Here is a 13,485-nt window from a genome sequence, read left to right as displayed (position 1 = left end):
ATGTAAGATAGTAGAAAAAATTGTAGGAGATTCAATATTTAGTATTTTCAAAGCAGAGTTAGCGTGTAAAGAACAAGAGTGAACATCCTTAGTTGGTTTATTCCAGGGGTGGCTGAGGAATTCTGGGAGCTGAAGTCCACGAGTCTTAAAGTTGCCAAGGTTACAAGCTCCTGGTTTATTTTGTGGGGAGCATGGAGGATTTTTTTTTCCTCATTGTGCCACCTTGTGGTGATTCACGTCTATGCGCTTCTGGCTTGATTTCAAGAATTTTGTTTGTTGAGAAAAAGCTTTCAGTATTGAAGATATGTAAAGAGTTTTCATTCCCCACTATTAACAAAGCACTTAAACAAGCAGTTGTGTTAAAGGAACAAAGACAAAAATTACTGCATTCCCTCTTTTTTAATGTTTATTTATAAAATTTATTTATTTATAAAATTTATTGGCTGCCCATCTTAGCATATGGTAAGTCTGAGTGACTTACAGTCACAAAATATATATGTATACATGTACAATTAAAGCAATAATTATTAAAATCAAATATTAAAACCTAAGGACACATGGGGAAGGTATGGGGGGAGGTGAGATCTGTTGTTACTTGATCAGCCACCTCCACTGCAGAGCCAGGTCTTAAGGCCTTGATGAAAAGATAGGAGGGTTGGAGCCAACTTCACATCAGTGGGCAAGATATTCCAGAGGGCAGGAGCAACAGCAGACAAGGCCCTCATCCTGGATCCCACCAGCCGGAATAATTGTCCCTCCTCTGCCAGCATGAGTGGGGCGAGAAAGTCCCAGTAGTGGGATTCAAATATTTTTTACTACCGGTTCTGTGGGTGTGGCTTGGAGGGCGTGGTGTGGCTTGGTGGGCATGGCAGGGGAAGGATACTGCAAAATCTCCATTCCCTCCCGATCAGCTGGGAGTCGGGAGGCAGAGAATAGATGGTGGCAGGGTCAGTCAGAGGTGGTACTTACCGGTTCTCTGAACTACTCAAACTTTCTGCTACCGGTTCTCCAAAACTGGTCAGAATGTTCTGAATACCACCTCTGGACAGTCCCTTAAATAACCTAGGCCCATGCCATGAATGGCTTTACAGGTTGAATTGGCCAACACCTGGAATTGCATGTGGAAGTAGATGGGTAACCAATGCAGCTTGTGACCAATGGTGTTACTGGAGCCATTCTAGCGCTCCCCCCCCCCAAAAAAAAATTGTCCGCACCACCACACTCTGCACCAGTTGGTGATCAAATAGGTACTATTGCAGGTGATTCCTGTATTTAGTCCAGTTGTCTCTTTTCACTTGCAAAGACTGACATGGTTCTCTGGAATTAATATACATCTTAAACATGCCTTAAATGCATATTGTAAAGGAATACAGAGCAGATCCTGGGCAAGGCATGGATGAACCATTGAAGAAGGATTTACGAAAGAGATTGTACAGTCCAGAGATTGAAGGAAGCGTGAGAAAGAATTCATCATAACCCCTCCTCGGTTTTGTGTACTCTCGTATAACAAGGTATAAAGCGAAACTTGGACAGGCTTTTAAAAGTTGTTATTACGCCCCACAAAAATAGCATTCCCGGAATCCCTGTGGTGTCTGTTTTTTGACCAGCTCCTTTGATCTTAAAATGCCATGGATGTTTATTGTTACTCTTACTAGTACATGCCTTCCAGGTACAAGCTGTATGTATCGCATAAAAATATTGAACAACTGTCCTGAGAACATATTACAGGATGACTTGGAAAAAAAACCTAGGCCGTGTGCTATAAATACAACAGCAGTGGAAAAGTCTAACTATTTCTTCCCGGCCCTCCTCAAGGCTTAATTCTTGTGGTTTTAGTAACTACTGGATATCCTGATTCTTCTCAATGAATTCTATAATTCTGATTTAAGATGCAGTTTCCCCATCCAACCTTTGGCTAGTTCATTTTCTGCTGATTTAGAGCAGAATTTTATCTATGCTTTGGTGCAATCATACCTCTAAACTGAATTATTTTTAGCTGCATCCATCAAAAGTTTCTGGATTCAGCTGCCTTTTCAAAGGACCCATAAAACCAGTAGCCCCGGTTGAAGTTGGGAATCCCTCACCTTGTAACTTGAAAGTCAATTCTACTGAATTTGAAAGCACTTCTTGAAAAGATACACCGTACGTAGGAATTTGCTATTCAACTTGTTTTTTTAACACGTTCCAATTTAATTTAGGGACAGCACAACATATTGTGTCTAGGAAAACATCACAGCTGCTGCTCTAAAGGTCAAAGACTTTGTTAAAAAGGACTCCAGGTGAATTCTACCCCTACAGTTTTCTTGACAGTATTAGGCACGTGGCTTGCCATTACCTTGTTTGAGGATCATGTTCTTGGTTTTTCTGAGTCCAGCCAACATCGCTAGAATTCCCAGGACATTTCTCATCGTCTGACCAGAGATGAACCTGTTTAGCTTCTGAGATCAGCCATGGATGACTCATTGGCTCCACTTGCTGAGGCATACCATCAGGTGGCGGGTGTGTGCTTATTCATAAGGGTTTTGACTTCTCATTCACTCCTTGTTTTAAAAGGTACATAGAAAAAAATACAGAATCGTCCTAAAATAGCATGGTTATGAATGAGTTTTCCATTTTTCTCAACGTTAGGTCTTTGAAAACACTTTCCCGTGAACAAACTTTATCCAAGTCAATAAAGTTTATTTCACAGGAAAGAGATCCTGTGTTGCATTGGGATTCTCTGTATTATGAACATGGAACTCCACAAAATTTACAGACCTGAACACGGAACCATAGATTCGTTTGGTAGGAAAATTCATGGAATGAAATTCAACCCATAGAGGCAGTCTTTGGCTTACAGCCATTTGTTTTAAGTTTGAAGTTACAATGACACTGAAAAGAAAAAAAGACTAATAAGCCATCCTTGAAGTTATGACCATTGCATCATCATCCCCATGACCACATTATCATAATTGAGGCACTTGGCCAGGTGCTTGCATTTACAACAGTTGCAGCATTCTGCAGTAACATGATTTGTTCTCTTTCTACCTGCCTAATTACCATGGGGAGAACGGTCATAAAATGGACAGCAGCAATGTGATGCCTCACTTAATGACTGTGCGGCTTGATGATGAATTTTCTGTTCCCGCTTGTGGTTGAGGATCACCTGTACTGATTGAGAGAAATTTCACAAGATGGTTTATTACTCTTTGCAATTGGTATACAGATAGTCCTCAACTTACAGCAGGTTATTTGGTGACCATTCAAAGTTACAGCAGCACTGAAAAATGTGACTTATGACTGTTTTTCACAGTTACGACCTTTGCAACATCCTCATGATCATGTGATAAAAATTCAGATGCTTGGCAGCTGGATCATATGATTATTTTATCTGTATCTTGCCCGGAGTCACTCTGTGAGTGAGAAGGGTAGTATCTGAATTTGACAAATAAATAATGAGGAAGTACTGTATACGGCCACAGTGATGATAATTGAAGAACCAGGTTTCATTTTGAGGAAAATTGCAATATACGGAGTGAATGTGGAGTGTGAGTGACATGAGCGGGTGATTACAAAAACATAATAATTGAGCCCTTTGGTGACCCAGGAATTAATGTGAAGGGGACCAGCAAGCACCTAATAGGAAAATTTTTGTTTATCTAGAAGGCGTAAGTGTATGCATAAGTCTCTGTGTGTTTTAGATGAATCTAAAAACAGGATCGATATGGCTAAAAAGATTGAGAGAATTAATAAAGGATATAGGAGAGATGAGAACTTCTGAATGTGGGACAAGCCTTTATTTTGTAGTGTCAAGAACAGGTTAGACCTACAGAAAGAGAACAGAAGTGGAAGAAATTAGGGTGGAAATAGAATAGCTGCAGGGAGAGACAGTCCTCTTCAAAAAAACCATTGGTCTCCTCACTGAATGTATAGAAAGTAGATATAAGGAAAGATGATATGTAGAAGATACTTGGTATTAAGGTAAAGTAATTATTTTACAGAGTGTCAGAGGTGGGTTCCTGCCAGTTCTAACCTCTTCTATAGAAGAGGTTCCACAAATCTACCGTGCTGTTTAGAACCGGTTCCAACTCCCTCCCCCCGCCCATCCGCACCACTCTTGCCCCGCCTGCTGCTCACTGATTGGCTGGCTCACCAATCGCCCCACCCGTCTCTAAGAGTCCTATCTAAACCTTAAAGTCTTAAAGCTGTCAAGTTTGAACATCCCTGGTTTTTTTTAAAGGGTTAGGGGTGCAAGGGTCTTGTAACTTGACAACTTTAAGATTTGCACACTTCAATGCCAGAGTTCCTGAGCCAACATGACTGGAGGAGGAATTCTGGGAGTTGAAGTCCACAAGTCTTGAAGCTGTCATGTTTGAGCACCCCTGGGTTTTTTTTTCTAAAGGGGTACTGGGTGCAAGGGTCTTGTAACTTGACAGCTTTAAGACTTGTGTGCTTCAAATGCCAGTGTTTCTGAGCCAACATTTTGGTTGCTAAGCAAGAGCATTGTTAAGTGAGTTTCACCACATTTTACAAGCTGGCGACACCCACCCAGTCACATGACTGCCAAGTCACTCCCACTTGGTCACATGGCTGGCAAGCCACTCCCACAAAGCAGGCCACACCTACAGAAGAGGTTCTAAAAAAAATTGAAACCCACCACTGCAGAGTGTGGAGTTATTTTAATGGCAATATGAACAAGTTAAAGAAAAGTTGTAGAGCATGGCTAACTGGGTTGGAAAAAATTCTAGAAGCTATGATCTGCAAGAAGTGTGGTGGTTAGAATACAGTACTCCAGGCTACTTCTGCTGAATACCGGCTGCCAGCAGTTCGATTCTCACCAGATGAAGGTTGACTCAGCTTTCCATTCTTCCGAGGTCGGTAAAATGGGGACCCAGGTTATTGGGGGCAATATGCTGAGTGTGTAAACCGCTTAGAGTGGACTGTAAAGCACTGTGAAACAGTATATAAGTCTAAGTGCTATTGCTATTGCTAATTGTACCTGTAACTCAAATTTGCTTTCCCGTCATTTAGTTTCTATATGGGATTCTGTACACTTGTGCCCTGGAAGCATGGGGCAAGCTGCATAGATGCTGCTCTGAGTGATATAACCAGGAGAAAAGGGACTTAGAAGAGCCCAATGTGGAATATTTGAAATTACTGCCCATCTCCCTTTTTCATAAAGACATATGGGGAGGGAGGGATTTTTCTGTTCTCCACAGTCCCTAGCTGTATTCTGCTTATTTTTGATCTTGATCTTTCTTTTGGAGAATTACCTGCTGATGGACAGGCTAAAAATGTCTAATCATGTCTAAACATCTGTGTGACCAACCATAATAATACTTTCTTAAACTTGTATGACACCAGCATTCATGGGCAGTCTTAACAATTACTAAAAACTTTTAGGAAAGAAAATCAATACAAAAAAATAGCCAAATAGGCAGAACAATAACGGCAAAGAAAACAAACACATAAAAAGAAGAAGGGGGTGCCAGTCATCCTTGACAAAGGCCAGGAGAAAGAACCTTTTTAAAGGTTATTTAAAATAGCAGTGGGGTAAGAATTGTTCAAATTTCAAGGAAAGCCTCCTTCCAGAGGATGAGTACGTTTCTGCTACAGAAAAAGTCAGGCTTCTGAGGCCCCATCAGATGGCATTGTTTCATCAATGGAAACTGAAGCAGACTAACACTGCTGGATTGAACTACCGTGTTTCCCCCCAAAATAAGACAGGGTTTTATTTTCTTTTGACTTCCAAAATAAGCGCTTGGCCTTATTTTCAGGGAGGTCTTATTGTTTTGAAGTGCAGGAGGTGGCGAGCGTGGTCACCTCGTGGCTAAGTTGCAATAGGTTTGGGGGAAAGGGCTTATTTTAGCGTATGCATGTATGGGCATATTATCTGGGGAGGTCTTATTTCCAGGGAAACAGGGTAACTGGATAAATATTATGGGAGACAGGTAGTAATGAGGCATTTGCCATGCAGGATTTTGGTGACCAACACCTTGAATTATGCTTGCAACCAATAGAGCCTGCAGAGCAGAGGTGTTTAGTGGTGGGATTCCATTTTTTTACTACCAGTTCTGTGGCCGTGGCTTGGCGGTGGTGGTGGTCATGTGACTGAGTGGTCATCGCCAACTCGACACCACTCACACCCATGCCCACTCAGTCACATGACACCCCCCACAAGCCACACCCACATAATTTCTACCTATCCACCTATATTCTTCCCAGGCCTGGCCTAATCTTTCAAAGGTCTCCTTCTGCATGCCGCCCGCTCTCCCTTTGCCAGTCCCATTTCCACTCCTTCAGAGACCTCAGCCCTAGCCCCGCTTCCTCCACGACGACTGCTTCTTTCTTTGGACTTACTTCTTCCCACAGTATCTGGTTCGGACTCCAGAAGGCAAGCTCTCTTTTTTGGTGTGATTGCGAGAAGCCTCCCAGCTGCTGCCTCTTTTCCAGCTGCTTCCTCGCAGCGGCGGCTGGCTGAAGGCCGCCAAAAACTACTGGAGGTCTCGAATGCACCGAAAAGCTGCTGCTGTCGCCGGCCTGTTCTTTGCACCGGCCGCGTATGTGCATTGCCTGCTGCATGAGTGAGCATCAAGCAGGAAGGCAGGGCAAGTGAGTGGTGAGCAGGTAGGCAGTGTAAGCGAATGGCGACTGGACAACTGGGCGGGGGCAGCCAGAGGTTGTTACTGGTTCGGTGAACCAGGTCAAATTTCCCCTATTGATTCACCCAAACTGGTGCGAACTGGCTGAATACCACCTCTGAAGGTGTGGCATGGGATATTGAGGAATGCCCATCATTGCCCATGCCATTTCATTCTGGATCAATTGAAGTTTCTGGGTGGTCTTCAAGGGCAACCCCACATACAATGCATTGCAGTAACCAAGCTGTTTGGTGAATGGGGCATGAGTGACACTGATCTAGAAGAGCGCAACTGGCACACCAAATGAAATTGGGCAAAAGCCTTTCCGCTTTATGTTCATTGAGCAGTAGCTTTAGTCCAGCAAGACTCCCAATTTGTGTACCATCTTGAATGGAGAAGTGCAACCCCATCCAAGGCCAAAGTAGAATAACCTCAGAACTGGATGGTCCAAAGACCCACAGCCACTCAGTGTTGGTAGGATTGAGTTGGAGACAGTGCTTCCACATCCATACTCACACAGTCCCTGGGCACTGGGACAGAACTCTAGCAGCCTCATTTTTCTAGACCAGAGTTGAAAGATATAACTGGGTATCATCAGCCCAGGGAATGGAATTAGAATGGAATGGAATAAAATAGAATAGAAAAGAAAATAGTAATAGAGTTGAAAGGTACCCTGGAGGTCATCTAGTCCAACTCCCTGCTCACGTAGGAGACCTGTACTAGGGATTCAAACCGCCGAACCTTTCTGATCGACAAACTCAATGTCTTAGCCACTGAGCCACCTAGTCAGGCTAGAGAGAATAGAATAGGGATAGAAATAATAGAAATAGAATTCTATAGCATCCCATAATTGAGGGGCCTAGGCTATGCCCTCAATCCCCAGCCCATGGAGTCACATCAAAGGATACCATGGTTGATAATCAGAGCCATGAGACATCAAGGATCACAAGGATGGATGCATCACTACCATTCCAGCTCTGCCTCAGATCATCAATAAGTGTGACCACAGGTTGTCTCAGGACAGAATCCTGGTCTAAAACCTACCTGAAATGAGACTAACTAATGCCTTTATTTCAGGGTTCTGATCAGCTTTAGGCTGAGCATTTTGTCAACGACCTTCCTCAGAAAGGGAGAGTAGGATGAAAATAGTTGGGTCCAAGGATGGCCTCTTGTGGGGGCACACTGCCTCCATCAAAAAAGTCAACATTACTTCATGGACCCAACCACAGATCCCCTCCCACCACTTTCACAACACACTGAGAGAAAGTTTAAACTACGAACAAATGTTGGTAGAATGAATGTTCTGAGACTAAATGGAAGAAAAGAAACTGTGGTTGGATAGAGAGTGTATTCTTCTCCCAACTTATATCTTACAAGTAACAGATTCTTGATTGAAAATAATATTTCAAACATCACTGAATTTTGACTTTTTCAGAAATACATTTTTTCCAGTACAGAAATCTACTTTTGTTATTTAAAATGTCATTAAATCCTTTGGAAAACCAATATCTCTGATTCTAACAAAAGAAATGTTTGGCTTAAAACGCAATTCAATTTACTGAGTTGTTGGGTTATGAATTTTTTTGGAGCTGAACACCTCCTGCTGCTACCACCATATTAAATGCTGAATTCTTGTAGCAGGGGAATTGGACAAGACAATGGGTGTATTTTAATCTCAGCTCAGAAAGATATTTTGTCTGCAATATTGTGAATAAACCCTTATCCTAGGAGCTTAAGAAAGCACACCAAACAGCTCAGCAGATATTTTCCTATTTTGAGGCCACCTACAGTTTTCATCAGTGTTTGAAAAAGAGAAGCATATCTGCTAAGAAGAATAGAAAAATGCACATTTCCATCACTGTGTTTTTAAAAAAATATCTGGCTAAGTATGGAAGACCAATCTGTTTCCCACCAAGAGTAAACAGGTTCTTGTGTGATCTTTCTCTCTCATAGAAAATAATGTGGTCTTGGAACAAAAGAAAAGAAAGAGAATTGATTATATTCTTAGTCAAATTCTGACATTACATCCAGTGCCAGTTCCCTAGTATCCTGCCTTACGAGGGCTTCTTCTAGCATTCTGTCCTGTTTGCCATTGATATCTTAACTGATCTCAAAAAGTTAAGGAGCCAGTGCCAGACTGGCGAATACTTGAATGGGAGAGCACCAGAGCAGACCAAGACTTTAGGAGAGCCTTGAAATAGAAGAAAATATTGGAAGGAGAAAGTAACAAAATACTTTTTTTTATTTTATTGGCTCAACTATAAAAAAAAGATTAAGAAAGATTTAAAAAAAACCTAGGACAGTGGTTTAGGTTTATTTGGATTTATATGCCGCCCTTCTCCAAAAGGACTCAGGGCGGCGTACAACATTAAAAACACACATCACAAAAGTTAAAAAAAAGATTAAACCCATTTCCAAAAAGACCAAACCGGTTTTTTAAAAAAGAAACAATACATTTAAAATGAATTAAAATTAAAATTAACATTAACAGGCCAGGCCGGCTTGCTGGAAAAGCCAACTTTTTAGCGCGCGTCGGAAGGAACAGAGGTCAGGGATTATGCGGAGCTCCGGGGGCAGCTCATTCCAGAGGGAAGGCGCTCCCACAGAGAAGGCTCTCCCCCTGTGGGTCACCAGCCGACACTGCTTGGCCGACGGCACCCTGAGGAGGCCAACTCTGTGGGATCGTACTGGACGGTGGGAGGCTACTGGTGGCAGTAGGTGGTCTCGCAGGTACCCTGGGCCTAAGCCATGGAGTGCTTTAAAGGTCATAATTAATACCTTGAATCCAGTGATGGCTAACTTTTTTGTTCTTGGGTGTCAAAAGCACGCACATGCGTGCATGACAGCGCTTGCATGTACCCATATTGCAATGTGCGCGCTATACATAGGTTTGTCATCATGGCCCTGGGATTTAAAAAACCCATGCATATAGAATGCAATCACATTATGAAGGGAGGGATACTTTCAATAACAGATTGAACATTGAACACATGGCATCAGATAAATCAGACTTGGCATTGTTTCTCAGATTCTTTTTACACTGTCTAAGAATGTTATAAATAGCTAGTGTTAAGATCAATGGATAGAAAATGTAATTTTTCCCCGTCCAAGTTCTCACAAAATAATAAAACGCTTACCCACCATTTTTAAATTAGAGCAATCCCAATTTCTCAGAAGAACCATGAGCAAACTAAAATTTTCCAAACATAACTTGCTGTTTTTAAAACAAGAACAGTAGCTGATCTGAATTTGGCTAAAACAAGAAGCAAGAGTTTGGCAAGTGTTCAAGGATATCAAATAATAATAATACTTTCTTTTATTGTACCCAGGGCCGGATTTAGATGAAAAGAGGCCCTAGGCTATTCCACTTATGGGGCCCTTTCACCTCCCATTTTTAAGTTTGTAAATTACATGAGAGATAATAAAATACATCATTACTGTGATATATATCAATATATTAAATGAAACATGTTGCAATTGGTACTAACCTTTATAAAAAATGTGGCACGGATAATAAATAAAAATAAAAGGCCCCTCTTGATCTTGAGGCCCTAGGCTGAAGCCTAGTTAGCCTATAGGAAAATCTGGCCCTGATTGTACCCATAATGTTTAAATTCAAAATAATTTTGATTCCATTTCCATTTCCAATCAAAATTAAAGATGAATCATACAGCTGAAAATCTGGAAAGTAAAAACCACCATCTTCATAGTTTTCATGAAAAGCAGAGGAAGAATGTGCCCTTGCCATACAGATTTTTTTCAGTAGTTTATCAAGTTTAAACTCTCAACAGAATTGACTTAAGAAATCATCTAGAAATAAATGACATATAGAAATACTCAATTTACCAAGCACCTAAATTTTGACCACATGATCATGGGGATGCTGCAAAGGTCGTAAAACGGTCACAAGTCACATATTTCAGTGCTGTTTTAACTTTGAACGGCCATTGAATGAGCTGTTGTACTACCTGTATTTAAGACAATACTGTAAACAAATCCCCCACCCTTTTAGGCATTAAATGGTGTCCTTGTCCTATAGGAGGGGTGTCAAACTCAAGGCCACAGCCCGCATCCGGACCTCAGGGTACTTAGATCCGGCCCACGACACCATCCTGGAAACAATGAAGGACTGGCCAGAAAATGGAGCTTGGAAGGACCGCACATCAGGGGTGGGTTCCAGCTGGTGCTACTGCCAGTTCGCTCATGTGCGCAGGCCTGCTGCATGCTGCGTGTGTATGTGCGGTTCTATAGAAATTGTTCTGTCCATGCACAGAACTAAAAAAGAAGATGGTGGTGCCAACAGCGCCGACTGGGGAATCGGTTTGGGGGCATGGGAGGCCTGGGTCACTGCCGGTTCCAGCGACCCAGGCCACCGTACAAGTATCGTTTCAGCCAAACCAGGCTGAACCGGTAGGAAAGCACCACTGCTGCACATGACCCAGGCTCTGTTTTCAGCAGCAACATCCTCCTGCAGCCCTCTGCCAGCAAAAACAGAGCTGGGGGAGTGCGCACACGGCTTGCCATGCTTCGTTTTTTTTCTGGCAGAGGGATGCAGGAGACCGTCACAGCCAAAAACTGAGCATTTCCCCCCACCACACGTTGCTGACTCCCCAAGCTCCATTTTTACTGACGGAGAACTGCAGGAGCTCATTGTGGCTGAAAATGGAGCCTCGATGAGTGATGTCAAGCTGGCCATGTCTCTGGCCATGCCCCCTCCCCCAGGTCAAACACAACCCTGATGTGGCCCTCAATGAAATCGTGTTTGACACCCTGTCCTATAGGAAAAGTAAACTTTGCTTCTAAAGTTGTGAATATCTTCTATGACCAGTAGAGGGCAGACATGATGTAGACATGAAGAGCTTCATGTGAGTGACAAGATTTCTAAATTTGTTTTAAGCTTGATTGACACTAAATAATCCAAATCTTCCTCTGTCAGTGCATTCCCAAACTGCAGGAGATAATGGCAAGACAAAACAGCAAAGCTGAATGTGAAGAATCTTAGATTAGTGAAGGGGGGGGAAGGATTGTAGAGGTGGGCTTTTAAGGGCAAAGAAAATATGTTGATTGCTTGGTGAGTGTTTTGATTGTCTCTTAACAGTTTCACCTACAATCTGTTGAAAGATTCTACCCAAGTCTCCCCTAAGGGAAATTATTACAATCAGCAGATATTTCCCTGGGTGGGGAAGTCATATGAGGTGGCAGTCAGTTTTCTCATGAATCTGGAAATCCCCTATAATTGTGGCTGTAATTAATTTGATAACAAAGTCAATATCAAAGTCCCCTGACTGTGACAATACTTAAATGTAAAGCTTAGTTGTATTTTCCCTGCCAAAGAATGAATCATTCTTTCATTGGTGGAAGCTGGGATATCTCCACTTGTTCCTTTATGTTCTGAAAAATATACAAGGGACACGGAAGTCCCTTGACTAGGGGAAAATATATATTTTAATCTCTGAACCCTTAATTTGAATACTAATGCATTTAAACCATAATCAAGGTTGAGCTCCTTTTTGTCCCATATGGTCGGAATAGAAAAACACAGATAAATTAAGAACTGGAAAATATGGTATGAATATTGTATGATAGGTAGGAACTGGATATGTATATGTGCTGATAGTAACTATATAATGAAAGGAATTAATGGGTAGGTAATTTGACTGACTACACATGCCTATGTAATGGATATAAACGGTTATTGCTATAAGATCAAAAAACTCCATGGAAATGACTATGCCAGAAATGTCACACTATGTCCAACCTTTTTTTAATTTTTTATTTATTTTAAATATAATTTATTTGAGTGAGACATTTTTTAAAACATTGCTCTGTTATCATTGCTCCTATGTGGCATTGAATCTATATCTGGAATTTGGGAGATGGTGGGTGATACCAGCCCTACATTGTATTATGACTGCAGTAATGGGTACTTTAACTGGTATTGATTAGGTCTGATCCGTTGGGCTTTTTTAAAAAAAACCTGTCCAACCTTTTTGTTTATCTAATAAAATCCTTTTTTAAAAAAAAGAAAGGATGAGTGCCAAAGAATTGAGGCCTTTGAACTATAGGGCTGGAGAAAACTCCTGCGACTTCCTTGGACTGCAAGGTGATCAAACCGGTCAGTCCTAGAGGAGATCAACCCTGACTGCTCTTTAGAAGGCCAGATCCTGAAGATGAAACTCAAGTACTTTGGCCACCTAATGAGAAGAAGGACTCACTGTAGAAGAGCTTAATGCCGGGAAAGATTGAGGGCAAAAGAAGAAGGGGACGACAGAGAATGAGGTGGCTGGGGGGAGTCACCGAAGCAGTAGGCGTGAGCTTAAATAGACTCTGGGGATGGTAGAGGACAGGAAGGCCCGGAGGAACATTGTCCATGGGGTCACGATGGGTTGAACATGATTTTGCAACTAACAACAACAACAATGCATTTAATACTTTCCACCTGAATAGAATAGAATAGAATAGAATAGAATAGAATAACAGAGTTGGAAAGGACCTTGGAGGTCTTCAAGTCCAACTCCCTGCTTAGACAGGAAAGACCAGGACAGATTAAACCTGTTTATTATTATAGCCAAGACATTGGTATGCAGTTTGGAACTGACAAATGTGCAACAATGGCAATCAAAGCAGAGAAGGTCATAGAAGATGATGGAATAGAACCTGAGAATGAAGAAATGATAAAGGCAGTAAAACCAGAAGAAGGCTACAAATACTTGGGGATTTTAGAGGCCTATGACTTAATGCATAATAAAGTCGAGGAATTAACTTCAGCCAAGTATTCACAAGATATTAAAGTCCAAATTGAGTGGCAGAAACATAAAAGCTATAAATACCTGGACTATACCTGTGATTCGATACTCAGGAATAA

Source organism: Natrix helvetica (genome assembly GCF_964273705.1).
Source record: "Natrix helvetica genome assembly, chromosome: 2".
Classification (NCBI taxonomy): domain Eukaryota; kingdom Metazoa; phylum Chordata; class Lepidosauria; order Squamata; family Natricidae; genus Natrix; species Natrix helvetica.
The sequence above is the reverse complement of the archived record's forward strand: the minus strand, read 5'-3'. Positions refer to the sequence as shown.